We start from the raw sequence: 23,010 nt of genomic DNA, 5'->3' as shown, positions 1-23,010 counted from the left end.
CCCGACTTTACATGCCGATTTTCATTATATTCTCTTAGGTCATTTTCTCGTTATGCGCGTACAGACAGACAGACAGACAGACAGACAGGCAGACAGACAGACAGACAGACAGACAGACAGACAGACAGACAGACAGACAGACAGACAGACAGACATGACGGAAAATTAAAAAGTGCATTTCCTTGTTACTATGGACACGTCCGATACAGAAATACCATTCTTTTCAAATTATGAGCAATGTACAGACAAAACTCTTATTTCATGCGTATATAGATATTCTGATCACCTAATATCCGCTGCCATCGATGCTGACAATCACCGTTTGCGTATCTTCTATACCTACGTTCCCCAAACAGGCTGTGGTGAAGAGGAAAAGGATCTGTTCTGGAATGAGCAGCACGACCAAATCTCTGCCTGTCCGGCAGGAGATCTACTACTACTTCGGGGAGACCTGCACTGCCATGCTGGAAGTGCCAGTGACGGGTTTGACTGCCAAGGGAACAAAGGGTATGCTTGGGGAACGATGACACTGTACGAATTATTGATTATGTAGAAGCAACTAATCTGCTCATTACTAACACGTATTTCAAGAAGCAACACAGTTAAATGATCACCTATATCAGTGACAGTACCAGCAGCCTTGTGTGGAAGCGAGATTTCCGTGCCATGCTTCTGAATGCTTTGCCTCTCAACACAAGCCGCTTGTCGTTTACGTAAAAATCATCATTCGCGGACACTGCGTCTCAATAGGCCAAGGTAAAATCAAGTGGTGAAATCTGCATGATGCTTATGATCACTCCAAATTTCGTAGATAGAGCGTGGGTAGCTCTCCGTGACACAGTCACGACTGCTGCGAAAACGGCACTTGGCACCAACAAGCTTGAGCATCGCCCTATAAATAAGCAGGCGCGGCTTTGGATGGACCAGGTAAGCAAAGTGTGCAGGAGAAAAAGACAGTCTTCAAGAAGTGGTGTACACTGAAGAACTGGTGAAGTAGCTAAGTAGCAAAGGCGACTGCAGTGGCTGCAGGTGACGAACACGACCACAGCTTTCACCACCAACTGGGCACAAAAGAGGTTATTTAAAGACTGGCAAGAGCTCGAAACAAGGCAGCTCGGGACATTGAACAATAAAGTGTATGAAGGCCAGTGATGGCCATAGGATATATGAGAGAAGTGAAATTCTGAAACAGTAGCAAGAGCACTTTAGTGAGATTTCAAATATCGAATTTCCTCACCAGTCTATCCCCGAAGGTCAGGAAAACTGCAGGCCCCATTCCTCAAATTACACCCAAAGAAGTAGAGAGAATGCCATGAAGATGTACCTCGTACCGATGATCTGCCAGCTGATTTGTGGAAGCTCAAGGAACTTCAGGAACCACTATTACCTGGCTCACAGACTGGACATCGAGTATAACAGTATTTAGTTTTAAAAACAGGGAGCCCCTTCTTTGTGCTAAAACTATCGAAAATTTCACCTGTTGTGTCACACCCTGAAGACCTTCGAGGCATTGTTACTCTCACCATCAACTAGTGTGGATTTGTCAAAGGATCTAGCTCTGCAGATGCGATTTTTACTCACAAATGCTGCTCGAGAGACACCGGGAGAAAAAGCCATCACGTCTAACTTTCCTCAAATTGGACAAGGCCTTCGACCGTGTCCCACACCAACTTATTTGGTACTCGCTGCGCGACCATGGAGTTCCAGAGCTCTTCATCTGGATTTGACTGCTCTACTCAAACACCACCAACCGTGTTATATGCTCAGCCGGCGTCTCTAATGACTCCTGCGCGAAACTTGGCGTCCATCAGAGATGAACGCTGTCACCACTCCTTTTTATCCTCGTCATAGGCAATACAACACGTGATTGGCAATGTGTATTCCATTGATAATGTTATATGGTGATAACGTCATGATTGTAGCTACAACGAGGGAAGAGCTCCAGCGACCATGTACAGGCGTGGGCCGATCGCCGTTCGAAGTTTGGGCTTCGTTTGAACACTGATAATAGAGAGTCTTCAGAAATAAGTCCGGTTGATGGTTCCATCCGAGTTAATAGTGCCGATCTTCAGATGCCTGGGATTGTACTTGCAGGTGAGGGTGGAATCAGCGATGATGTTAACGCTCGAGTCAGAGCAATATGATCAAAATGGAGGGAATTCACAGGTACTTCGTGTGACCGCGAAATGGCAGTCCACCTAAACTCAAAGATATACCGAACTGATATACGTCCAGCGACGTTATATAACACGGAATGCTGGTCTACGACCAAAACTAACGAAAGTCGATTTCGTGCAATGGAAACTCGCATGGTTCACTGGTCAGTGGGTGCCTTCCTCGAGAATCACATCCGAAACGACACTCCCGGGCAGCAGTTCAGTATCGGCCCCATTCAGGATAAAATGCAAGAAGGGCGACTGCGATGGTTTGGCCATGTCTTACGAGGAGCACCTAGAAGAGTTGCTAATACATCCTATCGCTCTGTTGTCGACGGCCAACGACCACGTGGCAAGCCCAAGCAACGATGGCAAAATACTATCAACAAGGACATGAGAACCAGCGAGATTCATCCAACTGATGCCCAGCACAGAGCGGAGTGGCGATCGAAGATTCACAAAGTGCACCCTGCTTGCTTGTTGTTGATGATGATGCTTGTTGTTTAAAGGCTCCTAACTTCGAAGGTCATCGGCCAAAGTGCACCCTGCTCCTGCGGGACAGCACTACGATGATGATTAAATTTCCTCCGTTTACTAACTCAGCTACGTATTGAACAGCTTACCTTATTCTGAAGTACTGGGTGCTGTGTATCACACAAACATGTCGTCGTCGATAATTATGGCTCACTTCTGATAAAGGAAAGCAAAGTCTTCGTGAAACGTACATTTTCCTTGCACTTTGCATCGTTCTCATGACATAAAGCCGTAAGATACCATGTCTACCGAAAAAAGTAAATTGTAAGCAAAAAATTACTTCCTTCTTTTTATAAATTATGTTGAGTGCAACTAACGGGGAATATGACAATTTTTACGATTGCATGCTCTTCATAACATCAGTCTTATGTGCGGGTAGGTTTTCATTATTGCATGTCTCTGTGGCGGTTGGTAGTGCACCCAATCCCTGAGCTACAGATATGAAAATTCCTGGTCTTACCGATGTTCGAACCCAGGGCTCTCTGAAGCGATGCCTACTCTGCTGAACATCCAGTAAACAGAACAAAGATGGCCTAGGACACCCTAGCTCAATTGGTAGACCAACCGACACGAAATCAGGAGGTTGTGGGTTCGGATCCCACTGGTGTCCGGTTGGCAATTTTTGTTCTGCACTTAACATCTCTTCAACACGTACTAAATGGTTGAAAGTCTGTTTCGATTACATTGCGGTCGTGAAAATTCAATATTCAATCAGTAAACTGTTAAAATATTACGCTGTAGCCCTGTAGACGAGTTTTGGTTAAGGTTGTCGCTTTCAAAAATTTCATGTTAGTAAGTGCTGGAGTATTAACATTCTTTCTTTCTTTCTTAATCTGTTTACCCTCCAGGGTTGGTTTTTCCCTCGGACTTAGCGAGGGATTCCACCTCTACCGCCTCAAGAGCAGAGTCCTGGTGTGTGAGACATTAGGTCGGGGGATACAGCTGGGGAGAATGATCAGTACCTCGCCCAGGCGGCCTCACCTGCTATGCTGAACAGGGCCCTTGTGGGGTGGGGGATGGGAATATTGGAAGGGATGGACAAGGAAGAGGGAAGGAAGCGGCCGTGGCCTTAAGTTAGGTACCATCCCGGCATTTACCTGGAAGGGAAGTGGGAAACCACGGGAAACCACTTCCAGGATGGCTGAGGTGGGAATCGAACCCACCTGTACTCATTTGACCTCCCGAGGCTGAGTGGACCCCGTTCCAACCCTTGTACCACTTTTCAAATTTCGTGGCAGAGCCGGGAATCGAACCCGGGCCTCCGGTGGTGGCAGCCAATCACACTAACCACTACACCACAGAGACGTACGTATTAATATTTAAACACCAAATTATTTGTATCTAATTTAATATTTACTTTGCTGGTCGGTTTCCTTTAACATTCAGCACACTTCCTTTCTTCAATCAATTCTCCGCCTCGCTCATTCGAAACTGAAAAGTCGTACTGCTCTTTCAGAGCGGCAGTCATAAATGGAGCGTTCACCTCGTAACCAGATACAGACAGAGCTAAGAATTTTCTATTAAATTTCATTCTCTCAGAACTATTCGCTCGATGTAGTAGCCGCCGAGCAACTCTCTTTCTTCTCCTCGTGCTGACAGCTCGGGCTAATGTAAACATTAACCCGAGTTCCAGAGGCGTGGCTCGCAGCGCAACCAATAAGCAAGACAAAAGACCGAAATGGGTTGCTGTCAAAATGTTGTCCATTAATAACCAGCTGTCGGAACTTCTCATTTCATCTCACCTTTCTCTCTCTTTCCAGACTACTCAGTAGAGGGAGAAAAAAGAAAGAAGAATATCCTGATTAACACTAGGCGCACTCTTAGCAGCCACTTTACCTAAGAAGGTGATGAATGATGATATTTAATGTCGAAGTAAAGATGATTGTTGATTTCGTGAAGGTAAGTAATTAATTAGGGGCTGCCTATCCAGGACAGTAAAGGAGTGCTTGGTTCTCCTGGAAGGACGTGGGTTCGATTCCCACCAGGAAGTCGAAAAATTTAAGAAACAAGATTTTCACTCCTAGAAGTGCACATGCCTCTGAGATTCACTCAGTCTACACAAAAATAAGTACCTGGATAATTTCTGAGGGCAAAGGCATCCGGACTTAAAGCTAAACACTATATCCGACTTCGTGCCGAGGTCACGGATAGTGGAAGCCTTGCACTCTTCCAAAGACCTCCATGGTCTGTAAGGAGAGGGCTTTGCCTTGCTGTAACTAATTAATTGTCATAGTCTGTCTGGCGCCATGACTAAATGGTTAGCATACTGACCTTTGGTCACAGGGGTCCTGGGTTCAATTCCCGGCAGGCTCGGGAATTTTAACCATAATTGGTCAATTCCGCTGACAATGGGATGGGTGTATGTGTCATCATCATTTCCTCCTCTTCACGACGCGCAGGTTGCCTACGGGAGTCAAATCAAAAGGCACCTGGTCTAGCCGAAGTTGTCCTCGGACACTCTCGGCACTAAAAGCCATACTCCATTTCATTTTTTCATTTTTTTCATTGTCATATATTTTTGTAAACTTCAGCCGCTTATATGTGACATGTTGGTCAAACACGGTAAAAAGTTCAAATAATCTTTTCGCGTCAAATAAAGACAGACGCTTCATGTCTATCCCTACGTTGATATTTGAGCATTGTTTTCGAACCTGCCGTGAACAAGATTTAAACAAGCTTTGGAATCTAACTACTCAGTGTCATTCATGCCGGTAGCTCACAGTTTCTTGAATTTCAAATGTTTCACATTCAAGGTTGTGTAGAAGTACTCGAATTCAATTTTCGGCTTGTCCAAGGATCGTGCATTCACTCAGCCTCGTGGTACCAACTGAGAAGCTGTAGATATGGGACATTTCGGAGCCGATCGTTAAAGCGAAGCAACACGACTGAGGATTTCGCCACTCTGACCACATCGCACCCCAATAATATCTTCAGGACACCTGTCTGGTCAGCAGTCGTCTTGGCATGCCAAAGTCTATAATGGGCGTTACGTGCCACGGGTTTTCTCTTTTAGTTTTACCCTTATGATCCTGTACTCCACTTTCTGTGAATAATATAAAGCGAGTTAAAGTGGGAATTTCATGTCTCCACGAATGAGTGACCGATATGAGCAGCCCATCAAGAGAACTAAGCGTGAATCACCCATTCTTGGAAGTGTCCATATTTTGGAATATAGATATAAATGTTGGGAGTTTACGAAATATACTTCCTTTCAGTGTAGCTGATGTCGGTCGTTATGTTTCCGTGGAAACGATTCCTGAAAGGAAACAAAGCAGATAATTATTTCGTGTTTGTAGTTCGTGCTACAACATCCACTAGCCTAAACGAGATATATGACGTGAAATAATTCCGAATACGGCATTGGATATTCTTTACATCAAGGAAGCTTTCAGTTTTACATGGCTGTTAATCTTGCGGATATTTTTACATCAAGGAAGTTTGCACTTTTACATGGCTGTTAACCTTACGGATATTTTTACATCAAGGAAGTTTGCACTTTTACATGGCTGTAAAACTTGCGGATATTCTTTACATCAAGGAAGTGTTCAGTGTTACATGATTGTTAAACTCGCGACTCAAAAAAAAAAAAAAAAAAAAAAAGGGGATCTGCAGTTTATCTCTGAAATCGAGCCATAGTCCAGCTGCATGGCTAAATGGTTAGCGTGCTCTCCTTTGGTCACAGGGATCCCGGGTTCAATTCCCGGCAGGGTCGGGAATTTTAACCATCATTGGTGAATTTCGCTGGCACGGAGGCTGGGTGTATGTGCCGTCTTCATCATCATTTCATCCTCATTACGACGCGCAGGTCGCCAATGAACGTCAAATCAAAAGACCTGCACCAGGCGAGCCGAACATGTCTTCGGACAATCCAGGAATTAAAAGCCGTATGCCATTTCATTTCATCGAGCCATAGCGATATCACGTTCCATATCCACAATTTCACAAGAATTGACCATGATTCCAACCGCAGTAAAATTATTCAGAAACTGTGGTATAATCTTACTACTTGAAATGGAAATTAATCGGCCATCTTCCAGTACATAAACACCAAGCAGTGGCTGATGTGATATGAGACTGAGCGGGATAACGGAATAAGATGTCCTAGATAGACGCATCTTTAAACGAAACACAAGGAAACCTGAAGATGAGCTCAAATAAACTAAACGACTTCCCTGGCCTGAGGACAGAAAAAATGCCCATATTAACAGAATGATGTACATGCGGGCAAGGATAGGTAAACATGGTTTGAAACCTAAATAAATGTGGTCCAATTGGGCCGTAACGATGTTAAAAGAAACAGTGAGTTAGTTGTAATGATCCATATAAGAAACATTACACTGCAGAACAATGATGAATCGTCACTTTGAAGGCTGGTTGAATGCCCAAAAGTTCAACAGTCAGATGCTAATGAAGAGGTCTAGACTACTTGTGAAATGAGGGGTGAGGAGATAGTTTCCCATTACTTTACCCACTAAGTCAGAAGTAGGCCGAATTAAGTTACATATCTGACAGACAATCCCACTGAAAAGCGTTCATCGAATTCCTGGAGGGAATTATAGATGTGATATTTCCACAAGACTTAGATAATAATAACCAATCTGTCCGTATGATTTCCTTTTTTGAAAGAAAAATAATTATTTTTAAATTTTTTCCTATTTTTGACATGTATTGAAATATCGTAGAATTTCGTTAACAAGGAAGTGTTTTAATAATATGTCCAACTAAGGTGCTTACTGTGTGTGGTACTACTGCGCAAGCCTCGTTCGGGTTGCCGGTAATACCACGTGCCGTGAATCGACGAGTGGATGATAATGTAGCCTCCTGACCTATATAACTCGCTCCGTGTTATCATGGTCTCAGTCAGTCTACGATAACCTTCTATACAACGTACAGAGTGATTGCTTCTTAAACATCAGTATTTGAACTGTTCAGTCCGTTTCATGTCCGACTCGTTGGCTGAATGGTCAGTGTACTGGCCTTCGGTTCAGAGGGTCTCGGGTTCGATTCCCGGCCAAGTCGGGGATTTTAACCTTCATTGGTTAATTCCAGTGGCCCAGGGGCAGGGTGTTTGTGCTGTCCTCAACATCTCTGCAACTCACACACCACACATAACACTATCCTCCACCACAATAACACGCAGTTACCTACACATGGCAGCTGCCGTCCACCCTCATCGGAGGGTCTGCCTTACAAGAGCTGCACTCGGCTAGTAATAGCCACACGAAATTATTATTGTAGTCCGTTTCATAGCTTCTTAATTAAGTGTTGGACGGCATATTTTTGTGTGCTGTACATTCTTAAACCACGAACCTGGTGAGGGAGTGAGAAAAGAATTCCGCGAACAATTTCCTGCCAGCACGTTGAGGAATTAAGAAAATAATGAATAAATCCAAAACTTTTGGTTCAGTGTTAAAAGAACCGATTTAAACAACCAATCGTCTTACCTGATGAACAAATCAGGATATTTGTGAAAGACATGAGCAATCTCCTCGAAAATATTTAAGGAAACTGGCTCAGAAAGTGAGGTTTTTATATCTTCTGCTCGGTGGGCGGCAAGTAAACTGAGATATAAGCCTTCTAAAGTCACAGAAGTGCAATGTTCAAGCACAAGAAATCCAGCCGCAAGAAAACATTAATTTCTTCGGTCTGTCAACAGTGGTGAACCAAATCCTGAAATAGTGCTCTTTTCTGATGAGATGTGGTTTTATTCGCATGGACGTGTCAATTTGCAAAACAACCTATATTCAATCCAACAATTATTAATGAAAATGAACTTCATGGCCTTAAAATAGGAGTTTGGTGTGCTGCTAGTGTTGAAAATTCGACCAGTTTTTTTTAACGTTACCGTACATACTCACCAATACATAGAATTATTAATTTACGAGATTTTCTTCAAATGAGTGAGCAGAAAAGTTCGGTCAGATATTTCCAGCAAGACGGGGCTGCAGCACACAACGGTTCGTGATTCATTGACTGCAGGGCGTGATGTTTTCCGAGACAGAATATTAGTACAGTTTTATAGCAAGCTTGTTCTTTCGATTTCACACGTTGCGGTGTCCATTTGTGGCTTAGTTTGAAAGGTGGAGTATATAGAATTACCCCTTCCCCTGTACCATAAATAAACTGAAAAATACAACTCGCACCGAAAAGTTGAAGTTTCATGCTGGTGAGTTGCAGAGGGTGAACAGGAATGCCGTCACACGCTGCAGTGCTTGTTTACAGGCTGAGGGAGAGCATTTTCAACTGTTTCTCTATTGGAGTAAGTTCAATTGTTTTTTCAATCTGGTTATCATTTATCCATCCACGTCGATGCGTTTTCTACGGGCGAACGGGAACTATGTGACGGCGAGCGCGCTTTAGTTTACCGAAACGCAGCATGCAGTAAGGACGGTAACCCTTGCGGGACTCGCCGTGTACATGACATTCTTCTAATAACTTACATCCAACGAAAAAGTAAGAGGCTACTAAAAGGGGCCCCAGGGGCTCTCAACTTGTGAGCGTGGATTGGCAAAAACGTGGCCTTGAGCTGAGTCCTGGCATTGCTTACAATTACTTGTGCCAGGCTCCTCACTTTCATCTATTCTATCCGACCTTCCTTGGTCAATTCTTGTTCTTTTCAGACCCCGACGGTATTAGAGCACTCGGAGCCTTTTTATTAAACATCTTCATACACTTTTCATTAAAAAAGGAAATGTTGTCACTTTCTTATAAGTCCATACTTTCATGATATTATAACGAACAATACACCGTCAGCTTCATCGGTTTAGTTTATTATAGAATGGCCCAATGATTAAACACACATACAGACACAATTATAATCAGCTATGGTATACCACACTTCACTGATTGCTGAATATTTTCAAGTCTCTAGTGGTCACACAGCAGGTAGTCCGGCTCGATAGAACGGTCGATAATCCTGATTGACAGGTCTCACTTTAACTTCCCTTTACACACTCAGTTAATTCACACAGCAGCTGCACTGTTGACTGTCTCATCTCACAACTGCTGTTCGCTTGGTTCGACTCCAGATTAATCCCATGACTCGCACAGTCAACGCAGTCAGCGTGACTGCTCCTTACGCTGACAAATAAACAGTGGTCAAAAACAGCAAAAACCCAATAATGCTAAACGGCAGTACAATACTTCTCACAATTATGTGCATTCAAGATGAATTCAAGATGAATGTATGTTCACTGTTTTACGTAATTTGGTTATTTTAATCACATGCTAGGTGACGTATAATTCTATGTAGAAAACAAAGTACTGAACGTCGCATCCTAAGAAATACATCTTGAACAACATGGTATCCATATTTCACATCGCAGCATTAAATTCATTATTATTGCGTCTATTCTGTATTGAATGATTAAGTTCATGTGTTGAATGTAGAAGCTGGAAAGTTGTCTATTTTTTTACGAAAATATGTCGTAGGGATGGGAATCATCCGACAATTTGTGTAACGAAATAGTGTCATGTGACAAAAAAGTTGTGACGCTATATTACCTAGCAACAGTACCTTGAGAGGTGCACAAGCCATGGTTCTGTATGTCATGGCCATCCATCATCACCTCACTTGCACTGTTGCTAGGTAACATCGGGTCACACATTTTATTGAAATGCATATTATCATCATTTCATTTTCCCAAACGGAAATTTATTTCAATACTTTTCGCATTTGGAAAAGTCAGAGCACGTAAACAAACACTTGTACGAAGCACTTCCGCGAATAATGGACTCAGCCAGGATAATTGCATCATCATAGTAGCTACAGACCAAACTACTATTTTAATGTGTGTCTTCGAGCGACGACCTCCTTGAATGGTGAACATGATTCTATCAGCACAAGATATCTTCTCTCGATATAATGGGAATGTGAGCTTCTCTTTCAGCTTAACCTCAGTTCCCATAAAATATAATGACCGACAGATGATAGTATATTATATATGATACATCATTAAAATTATGTGTCTTACAGTGTAATTAATGAAAATGTACTGGAGTACCTGTCAGAGAGAATTGTAAATCAGAGCAGAGTGCAAAGCATTTTCCCATTAATACTAAACTAACGGTGATATTGGCTTTACCGTAATGTTAAAAACATCACTTACTGAAAAATACCTCTTAACTGATGATGTCCGTAATTCCTCTGTGAACCGTAGCAGTTCGTTCAAACAACTGCATGTAGTTGAACGAACCAAACAGTAGTAAACATCTGAAATTTCATGTCGCATAGTTCAAAGAGTTACACTATCTAGAAACTTGTATGATATCAAGGATTGAGTCTTCAGATTAACATTGAACGAAATAAATACTTACCAACTTCACCCTTTAAATATTATTGTAATCTTGATTCTTTGACATTTTTGACTGCATGCCTACTTATTTAAGTTATCAATTGTACATAAATTCCTCAATAGGTACTTCGAGATACCCCATTCACACAAGAAATGTCGTCATATTGTTGATGACAATAGGCCTACATGTTAATATTTCTGCATTACAATTTCAGTATTTTGGACGAATAAATAAGGGCCATATTGATATATTATTGAAAGGGGAATTTCACAAGTTAGCCATATGTATGTGCCAAGAAATAATAATAGCAAGAATAATAATAAGAATAAGAAATATTATTTAAAACTCAATATAATAAATTCCCAAAAAATGTCAGAAAGAATGTTTGAAACGCACAAATGCCACTAAAAGGCCTCAAGTGTTGACAACATAATGTAAATATAGACTCTATCAAAACTACTTTTCATGCAGTTGTCGGATTTTGAAAAATGTTCCTCTTAAATCTTTCCCTCAGTTTGTAATCTATAATGTTTTGTATTGCACCCAAAGGGTACAGTAAATGTAGAACAGGATCGAACCACCAACTTGGGCTCACGAGGCCAATGCCGCACCTTCCGACTGAACTGAGATGACTCTCTTGTATACAGGCCTACGCAGATTTGTGGAAAACGATTTCCCAAGCTTCATCCATACCTTCTAGTGCAATCCAGGACAACATGAAAAAGGGAGGGAATAAAAACTAGAGACAATACCATTTCTAGTTGTAACACTGAAGTGTGTATAATGTTTTCTCCTGTATACGTTTTAAGCGAAATATATAATCTTCTTCTTCTTCCTGGCCTTTTTCCCTATTTGTTACAGTCAGCAGTTCATGTGGATTTGACCCAGTTTAACGTTCGGATGCCCTTTCAAATGCCAAACTTATGTGGAGGGATATATTCACTATTATGTGCATTGTTCGTAGACTGGTGTGTTGTGTATAGATGATGAAAAATGTATTAACAGGAACACAGGAACACAAACACCCATCCCCGAGTTAGAGAAATTAATTATACGCACTTAAAACCATCGGCCCAGGCCGAAATCGAACCCAGGGCTTTCTGAACCAAAGGCGAGAACGCTGGCCGTTCTGCCAATGAGCCAAACATTCGAAAATTGTGACAAATTGATAAAAATATGGTAGGTGTTCTTTGATTTTTGTTCATATTATGCTGTGATAGTAAATACAGTATATTTAACATCGCCGCATTATATTCATTATTCGTCTATTCTGTGTTAAGTAAATAATTATTCAGTTCATATGTTAAATATAGAAGTTGTCCATACTGGATATTATTTCCACGAGGGCGAATCAAGAAGTTACAATAGCTCGCCGCGAGAGCACGCTGTGTGTCGTGGCCAATGCGGAGCAAGCTACAGTAACTGTTGACACGTCCGATAGGACGGTTTGCGTGGTATCCCGTCGTGTTGTGTGTGCAGAGCGGGCTAGGCTCAATAGCGCGTCAATTGGAGGTTGACTCTAAATTGGAGGTGCGTGCAATGATCAGATTTCCATGGGCTAAATGGCTCAATTGCACGGGCATTCATAGTGAAATCACTGTTATATATGGTGATAATGCAATTCCCGCCCAGGTATTATAAAGTGGAGTAAGCAATTTGACGCCGGACTCGCGGATGTCACGGACGAATATCGCGAAGGCAGGCACGCAATGTCCAGTACCGTTGCGAATGTTGACCGTGTGGATGGGATCGTTAGAGAAAATAACACTGCAGTAAATTGCCAGCAAGCTGAACATTTCATATGGTACTGTGTTCTCTATTGTTCACCAGCACCTTCGATTTCGTAAACAGTCAAAGATGGGTCCCACGTCTGTTCACCCATGTACAGAAGGGACAACGTTTTCAAACGTCACAGCAGCGAATCATCACAGGAGATGAAATCTGAGTCCACCACTTCACCCCCGAAACAAAGAGAACATCGATGGAGTGGGTGCACACCACATCACTACCACGAAGGCAGGCCAAGATCCAACTTTCAGCAGGAAAGGTAATGGCGACAGTGTTATTTGACATGGAGGGGTGGTACACGTGAAATGTATGCCGAAAGGCACGATAATCAACTCGGCTTCATACTGTCAAACGTTGAACCGGTTGCGTAAAGCAATTACAGAAAAGCGGCGGGGAAAATTGAGAGCCGATGTGATTTTGTTGCACAATAACGCAACATCTCACACGGCGCGCCAAACGTGCGAACTGCTGCAGCGATTCAAGTGGGAGGTATGGCAACATCCTTCATACCGTCCAGACTTAGCGCCATGGGATTATCATGTGTTCGGTAAGCTGAGAAAGGATCTCTGTGGACGACGATTTCTAAACGATGGGGAGGTGAAAGCAGCTGTCTCTAGGTGGTTACAGAGGGCTGGATGTGATTTCTACGCATCCGGAATCGAAAAGTTGGTTGATCATTCCGAGATATGTTTACAGTCTCTTGGGGACTATGTGGAAAGAGTGTAACTTACTTTTTGATTCGCCCTCGTATATAATCGTTTCGCCTGCCAAAACCACTATGTGAAATACTTCAGCGTAGAACTTGCCGGGAAGGTTCTCTCATCTAAGATTCAATATTATGCGAGTGATTTCGAAGAATTTTCGCTCTTGACGACACGTGTTGCGGGTCAGTGTTTTACCCAAAGCATTATCATACTGTATAGCATTTGTCGCAGGCGCAACGACGATATTTTATGTAGTACATGGTCAAGTCTATCTAAAATCGGGAATGTTCAAGGAATGATCAGTGAAAACACTGATAAATACAGAAGTGCCATCTGTTCATGGGAAGGCGAGTCTACCGACTGGAGTCTATATAAATAAAATTCTAGGGGGGTCCGCTGTCTGTAATTTCTTTTTTGTTTTGCCAATTTTTCAGATATTTATCCGTTTTAGGTCAACTCAAGACCGAATCGGTGGTTTTTACGTTTAGTGTCTGTCTGTCTGTCTGTCTGTCTGTCTGTCTGTCTGTCTGTCTGTCTGTCTGTCTGTCTGTCTGTCTGTCTGTCTGTCTGTCTGTCTGTCTGTCTGTCTGTCTGTCTGTCTGTCTGTCTGTTTGTTCCACCATCACGTCGAAACGGCTGGATAGATCTCAACCAAACTTCATATTTAGAGTATACTCATCCCGGGGAAGGTTTCGATATGCACATCGTTTTAAAATCTTTGAATACACGGGGGGTTTATAGGAAAACCTGAATGGTTTTTCCACCATCACGTCGAAACGGCTGGATAGATCTCAACCAAACTTCATATTTAGAGTATACTCATCCCGGAGAAGGTTTCGATATGCATATAATTTTAAAATCATTGAATACACGGGGGTTTATAGCAAAACCAGAATGGTTTTTCCACCATCACGTCGAAACGGCTGGATAAATCACAACCAAACTTTATATTTAGGGTACACTCATCCCGGGGAAGGTTTCGATATGCATATCATTTTAAAATCTTTGAATAGACGGGGGGTTTATAGGAAAACCTGAATGGTTTTTCCACCATCACTTCGAAACGGCCAGATAGATCTCAACCAAACTTCATATTTAGAGTATACTCATCCCGGGGAAGGATTCGATATGCATATCATTTTAAAATCTTTGAATAGACGGGGAGTTTATAGGACATTTTCTCTTATACTATTGATTTGCTGTAAACTTCGTTTACCGTACGTGAAACGTCTCTTCATTATAAACAACTTTCGTTATGTTCATAATTTACCTTACTCTTCACATGACGGAGAAATTTACAATTTTCCGCTGGTATCATGCTCTGCATTGAGTGACCGACAGACCGACAACGAACCTACAGGTTACCATGGCAACGTCTCTGACTGCATGCCAGCAGGGAAGTAACGTATTGCCATTTTCCTCATCATGCATTTAAATTCGTGGTTGTTCCTTGGGTAGAAGGCAAGAGAGGTGTAAATCGGCCTATCTGCGGGATATTGGCGGAATATCGTTGGATGTTATAAACGCCCTCGAATAGATTAAGAAATAACACCATTAGTAATCTTCTTCTTATTTGTTTACCTAAGAATCACTGGACCTAAATTTCTCCTCTGTCACCGCTTTATTTTATCCATAACTCACACTAGCATAATTTATTGAGGGGCATTTGATTTTCCAATACATTCACTTGGCATTTACATATTTGTCGTTATCCGGCTGTCCTCAGTTATAATCCATTTTCTATTACTTTCAACTTTCTTAACTGTATTATTTTCTTCCTTAATTACGCCGTATGTACGCGAGTGCTAGAAACTACTGGATGTATTTCCACCAAGACTCATATTTAGAATACACCTGTCCTTGATAGGTTTTAGGGCAAATATTGTTTCTAAATCCCTGAACTGACTGGGGGTTTATACGAAACCGAAACAGTGATTTTGCACTTCTACAAAATATACACTACCAAACTTAATGGAAATCTACCTACCTTAAAAGAAATTAATTTCTAAACCTTTTTTCTCATGTACATCATTTCGATACGAGGATTAATACGGGAGATATCATTAACGGACCGTTTTTCTGTACAAGTCCCAACGGACTTAACTCACGAGCGGGGCGTGTAAAGCGTATTCCTTACAACTTGAAAACTACTGAAGACATTCGAACCAAAATTTATATTTAGGTAGGTTTTAAAGGTCAATAACATTTCATGTTCCGGAATGGACTGGCGGTTTATAGGGAACCGAAATGGTGATTTTACTCTTCCACAATATATACAGAGTAAGACCAACCTGACTGGAAATCGACCAAACGTGATGGAATTCCACCTCTAAACCTTTTTCTTCATGTGCATTTTTTCGTCAGGAGGATTAATAAGGGAGATATCATGAATGGTCACTTTTGCAGGTTAAGTCCAGCGGACATAGCCCAAAAGGTGTTTTACACGGAGCAGATTCCTTATCTATAAAAATCAAATCGTAACGACTGTGTGCCTCTACACTGACTATTTTGGCGACATTTTCGTACAGCTTTCCGTTTAAGGGGTAATAATGACCATCTCCATAATTTTTGGTTTAGTTTCCTGAAAGTCCTAATTTTTACCCGCCTCGCCCAAAATCCACATTGCGGCATAATCTGCCAGAAGAAAAAGAAGATAATTGAAATTTGACAAAATTATACGTTTTAGCTTGTAACGAACGGAAAACATCCTAGATCATTAAATTTTTCACTTTTTATCCCCGAAGAATATCGAAATATGCAGGTAATTTTAATGATGGTGCAGACCTTCGGAAATTCCTATCACATAACGGATTGCACAATCTCCGTTCAATTTGGAATGATCTACAACCTTGGTCTTATGACTTTTTGCCGTATCTGTATCCCTTTTACGTTAGATTTTTCTCTATTAATCGATGTTAAGTCAATTTGGAATATTCACATGCATAATTAATACTTTCAATTACTTATATGAAATACAGAATCATCAAACTCTTCACGAAAATTGGCCCACCCAGTAGCCATATGTGAGCCAAATGCTATATATGTACCTGTCACATAATTATCCGAAAAGTAATGTAATGTGAGATAATCTTACAAAACCTTTACCCTGTTCCACGTCTCTAACTCAGTCTGACCCAGGAATAGATGACATATCATAGGACCAGCCATTTAGGCCACTAAATCCGGCGTGTCTTATGGTATAATCCTTTGTCGATATGACGTACGTTTAGTAGCAGTTAATCTGCAAATGGTCTTCAATATTGTAAACACGCATCTATATATATTCACTGATGTCGATTTTTAGCGATCGAGAAAGGGTGGGTCTGCTATTGTAATCAGTACTCCCCATACCGACTTTGACTGGCAGTAGGAAAGGGATCCTTCTCCAACTCCTGTGTAACTGTCATTAGTAAGGAAGGCCTACAATTGTAATGAATAGTTCACTTCTCGATTTGACTTGCAGAAGGCAAGTGAGCATGCAGTTTTGTTTAAAACTCCCCTACCCGTTTGTGTTTGGCAGTAGGCAAGGGTGCCCGCCATTATAAAGAAATGTCCTCATCTAAAATGTGACTGGCATTAGGCATAGTGGCCCACTATTTTGATGGAAACTCACCAACTTGGTGTGACTGGCAGTAAGCTGGCTGGCAGTAGGAAAATGGGCCTGGCATTATAATGGTAACTGCACAACTCAATTTCGAGTGACAGTAGGGTAATTGCCTGCCATTATAATAGATATCTCCTCAACTGTAATCTGTCTGGAAGTAGGAAAGGGGGGCTGCCATTTTAACGAAAACTCCCCAAATCGATTCTGTCCGCTTAGTAGGCAATGGGGCTTGCAATTATAATGTAAACTTCCCAACTCGATTGTGAATGGCAGTAGGCAAGTGAGCCTGCCGTTATATCACAAATCCGTAACAAACAGTTTACATTGGAAACAACGTACGGGGACCTCCCCATGCTCTTTCTCGGATAACGGTAAGAGACATGCAATTTTACTGCATGTACAGTATTTACTTCGATATTCGAATACAATATAGAATACCGTAGCGAAGCACGGGTACATTCGCTAGATTTGTTATAAAACTTGTGTATGGTGCGGCCCTGGGTCAATCAGTGAACGATGTATTATCTTTGTTGTCTGTTGTACTGTATTCACGGGCTACCTAAGGTCCAGTATCTACTGGTTACCATTTGATACCTGGGTATGACGTGTTGTTCTGGTATTATCATTATCATTATTATTATTATTATTATTATTATTATTATTATTATTATTATTATTATTATTATTATTATTATTATTATTATTTAATCAGTATGCCATCCAGGTTTGGTTTCACCCCCGGGCTTAGAAAGGGGTCCTTCTTCTACCGCCTCAAGGGCAGTGTGCTGAAGCGTGACATGTTCGGTCGGGGATATAACTATAGAGGAGGACCAGTACCTCACCCAGGCGGCCTCACCTGCTATGCTGAACAGGGGCCTTCTGTGGAGATGGAAAGATTGGAAGGGACAGGCAAGAAAGACGGAAGGAAGCGGCTGAGGTCTTAAGTTAGGTACCATCCCGGCAATTGCCTGGAGAAGAAGTGGGAAACCACTTCGAGGATGGCTGAGGTGGGAATTGAATTCCATCGGCTCAGCGGACCTCCCGAGGCTGAATGGATCCCGTTCTAGTTCTTGTACCACATTTCAAATTTCGTGGCAGAGCCAGGAATAGAACCCGGGCCTCCGTGGCTGCAGCTGATCACTAGCCACTACACCACAGAGGTGGACACAGTATGACTATACTTGTGTTAAATTCAATGAGTGGCTAAAATTACACTGTATAACATACCTGATGCCTTTGCTGGCAGGACCTAGTGTTTACAGTGCACTATGTCTTCTGGTATGGGCTAGAGCAATTTTGTTACTTTCATTGATCTGTCTCTGTCTTATCCTTGGCTTTGACTATATGAAAGTGACTGATGTATGAGCGATGCTAGTAATGCCATTCCTTCTGCAGCCAGTCCCTGCTATGAATGGTGTGAAAATGTTGCTCATAGGGTCGGTTGGTGCATGCATTTCAGTGGGCTTGGCAGACTGATATGTAATAGCAACTTCTGGCTCAGTGAGGAAAGCAACGGGGAAACTACCTCACTTCTCATTTCCCTAGTATGCCTCTTCAGTTATGCCTAAGCCATCTATGACAGTTGATGGCAGAGCTGTTGAGGATCCAACAAGCCTTAGGGCTGACGACTGAACATACATACAACATACCTGATCTGAATCCGGGTAGTCCTTGTACGTGGATCAATCACTAAATGTGTGTGTCTTGCACAATATATTTAAGTTTGTTGCCAGTATCGATGTTTGTCGTTCTTTACACTATTACTACAAATGGTAGTAAATCGCAGTGACTGATTTTTCATGTATTTATTCTAGCTTTAGATTTCTGTTCATTTACGTTAATTTGTTAGAAAAAGTATTTTCAGACTTTCGTTTGTTTATTTTGAAGGATTATACATATATGAGTGTTAATAGTGTTTGATGTAGCAGATCTCACTGGTTTATGCCTGTAAAATATAGATAGTTTATTCTAAGTCAGTATGGAGATTTTATTTCAGGCAGATAACCTGGGTACACTCCCCGCTTGTTTAATCATCTTGAGAGTGTTAGCCAAGGCTCGAAGTGATTGTACGCAGCTATATGTACACACCCTGGGAGAGTAGATAAGATTATAATCCTCTATCTAAATTCGAGGGATCCATTCCCGCGAACTCCGAGGACCAAATTACGGATATTTCAGATTATTATCATTCAAGTGAAGTATAATAAGTGAAGATTATATTACGAATCTTGGGACAAATATTATAATTAATATCACAATCCATGCAGTCCTGTTCACTCCAACCAGACTGCATATGCCTGAATTCACACCATGGCTTATCGGGAGCACCGACGTGCTAAAGCATTGATGTCATAGTAAGGTAGCAGCAGTCACTCTAGGGTTTATCCATAATTGTAATGTGTTGCTCTCTATTAACTAATTGTACCCTTATTCCCCACCCTGAGAGGGTAAAGGCAATATAAATTTAGCTTGGATTACCGCAGTGGCTATTCGATTCAGCGCGACCTTATTAATAGGAAGCCGTCCGAAGGGAGGAGTCCAGTTTCACGCGTAATCTATATGTGTACACGAGTGTTAATGGGTACGAGCATTGCGGCCATTACTAATTAATAATAATAAAATATTACAAGCCGATGATCAGGAAGTTCCCCGTGGATATTCTCTGCGTTGAATGTAGCTATGGACTAGTAGCTTATGTCAAGCCGGTTGCAAGGTCTCTGTCCACATTCGTAAAGGACAAGAAAGGTACATAACAAGAGACATAAAATATGTCCAAGGTACACAATATAAGTATGAAAATTTAAATTCTAAATGAGTTTGCAAAATGGCTCTAGAATGTTCAGATGTAATAAAGCTTTATTCTAATACACAAATAACATATGATGATGAAATGAAATGGCGTATGGCTTTTAGTGCCGGGAGTGTTCGAGGACATGTTCGGCTCGCCAGATGCAGGTCTTTTGATTTGACACCCGTAGGTGACCTGCGCGTCGAGATGAGGATGAAATGATGATGAAGACGACACATACACCCAGCCCCGGTGCCAGCGAAATTAAACCAATTAAGGTTAAAATTCCCGACCCTGCCGGGAATCGAACCCGGGACCCCTGTGACAAAAGGCCAGCACGCTAACCATTTAGCCATGGAGCCGGACACATATGATGATGATTGTTGTTTAAAGGGACCTAAAATCTAGGTCGTCGTCCCACACAAATGACAGAACGATTACATTCTGAACACGATAGGTTTAATTCAAAACATCTGTATAGACTACTGAACAGAATTGCATGAAGGCTCAGACAGTAGAGTTGCTGGCCTTCCGACCCGAAATTGGTGGTTCGATTCCAGTTTAGCCCATTATTATTTGAAGCTCCTCAAATACATCAGCTTAGTAAAGGACAGAAAGAGGCATAACGATAGACAGAAAATATCCCCAAGGTACACAATATAAGTATGAAAAATGAAATTTTAAATGGTCGTTGGTACAAACAGGTGGGAACAATGGCAGGAGGTTACTCGGAATTAGGTGATAAAGAGTAAGGTAGGAATAAATTTAATGGATTAACCTGTACGCTTCGGCTTCTGTGTTGGGTCATGTGAGACGAACGGAGAAAGGTAGGTCAACTGAGAGAATAAGGGACTCGGCTACGGAAGGAGGCCAAGACGATAATGATTCGACTCATTTTTGATGATTTAAAGGTAGGAGGCATGGAAATAAACGAGACCATAAAGCTTGCTACAAATAGAGGATTGCGGAGATGTTTAGTTACTTTCAGAGAGGCTTGCAAACTGAACGCTGAAACGCATAACAGTCTATAATGAATTAATGAATATGTATGTGTGTAGCGTGAGGAGCTCAGTGACTTACTTGTTAACTTACCACCCGAAAGGCTGAGGTTCGTTTCCCGGTCACTGTGTTGAGATTTAAATTCCAGAAATCATGTGGCTTCAGGAAGGGCATCCGGCCACGAACAAAATCGGCGTGGGTGGCTCCAGTGAGCCCATAAATAACTGAAATATGCTGCAGAAAGTGTTTATATATGTACATTATGTGTATGTTATTATCATTATGATTAGATTTATTTTTGTATTCTGAGAGCGTCCGTCCGGCTCTCTGCGATGCAGTAAGAATGCCCGGCTTTCCGCCTTTCAAGAACATTACATTCAAATAACTGAAATACAGTATATAAGACGTAATGTAAGGTTTAACGGAATTTTGCTGTTCGTAAAGAGATATGACTTTGATGACCCAGCTACCAATTACTGTCGCAACACTCGCAACAGAATTTGGCGCAGATCGATTTCCACTTCCTGCTTCAGTTCTACAATCATCATTTGTTTCAGTGAATATGCAGCTTGTAGGGTATAGCCAGTAAGTTTCCGTTTAATGAAAGTTTTATATTTAAATGTGCTGACTGATTAACGCAGGGAGTGACGATCAAAAAATGAGCGATCAAAAGAAAAAATGCAAGTTCAGAAATTTAATGAGATGCTGATATCCATGCTTCACTCGAGATCGTAGAGAAAATGAAGCATAATGCGTTGCATGTGACTGTTACGTATCTGCGGCTTCAAAACGTGCGATTGGTTTTGGATCATCACTTAAACAACAACTAAACATATCACGTGTTTTTAATGTTGATTTCCGTTTGGTGAGGTGATATCCTAATTCACACCAAAATTCTCCAAAATAGATGAAAGTGTCAGTGCAGCTGAGGGTACACTATTATTTCATTCTGTAAGTCTCCATCAGTCAGATCTATGGATTTCACTACATCACTACTCGGGGAGATCCCTAGGAAAGTGATATGCGCGCGAACAAGAACAGAGGTCGAATTCTTTCAAATGTGCAATAAAATATATTGAAGACGTTATTATCTGGATATGATATAACAACTCATGACAGTAATCGTGTTCGTTTGGAATTATTTTCAGTCAACGTTCAATATCTTGATTGGAAAACAGGTGAAGTGCCTACAATTATATATTCAACCCTCAAACGCATAGCATTACATATGTGTAAAGGAGAATTTACTTTCATGTGACATATTCTTCACGAGTTTACAAGTATGTATTTATTTCTACCTTGCAGACGAACTCGCTAGGTGTCGCTAGTGTAGCAAATAATGAACGATATTTTATTTTATGATTTTTCTTTCTAATCAGCTGGAGTGGTGTAAACATTAAATAGCTAAGGTAAAACGATTAAAACAATGTTTACCTCAAAGAATTCGTGTGCAATGTCATCCCTAAGACTGAAATGTGGCAGTAGCTACAGAAATCTTACAGCTTTGCATATATCGGTAGGTAAAACATTCAAAACTCAATATTTTGACTGGTCCAAATAAATATACATATTTTAACCAAATATAAACATTCAAAACTCTAAAAATTCCGACTCATCCAAATAAATAAACATATTTTGACAAAAATAAGCATTTTATACATTTTTCTTATAATAATGTACCTACTTTTAGAATGTAAAATCATCATATTTGAAAGAAATAATAAATTGCTCATTTAAGGGTTAAGTGTATGTGAGAATAAATCTGACAAGACCATATAAGATATTTTAATTACAGTGTTGAAACCACATAGTATCAGTGATAAATATATTTTATTCTGTGGTGATGACGAATATGAACTTTGGAGGCATAAACAGACTGCTTTAGGAAACAATATTTTTGTCCTAAATAACGTTTTGCTAAATTACCTTAATGGAATAGGATGCCCTACCGATGTTCTGCGTATTACTTTGCAACATGAAACTGATTTATAGCCCATTGACAAACTCTCAAGAGTTCCAAATATTTTCAATATCTGTTCAATATACACTGTTCACACTGAAAACTTTACGGAGTTATGTGATTTTGGCAGCGTAGATTACTAACAATTGCCTCGTCACTGAAAAGGGGGAATCAAGTTGTGT

This window comes from Anabrus simplex, chromosome 1, assembly GCF_040414725.1.
Source record: "Anabrus simplex isolate iqAnaSimp1 chromosome 1, ASM4041472v1, whole genome shotgun sequence".
Lineage (NCBI taxonomy): Eukaryota > Metazoa > Arthropoda > Insecta > Orthoptera > Tettigoniidae > Anabrus > Anabrus simplex.
This window is presented reverse-complemented; position numbering follows the sequence as displayed.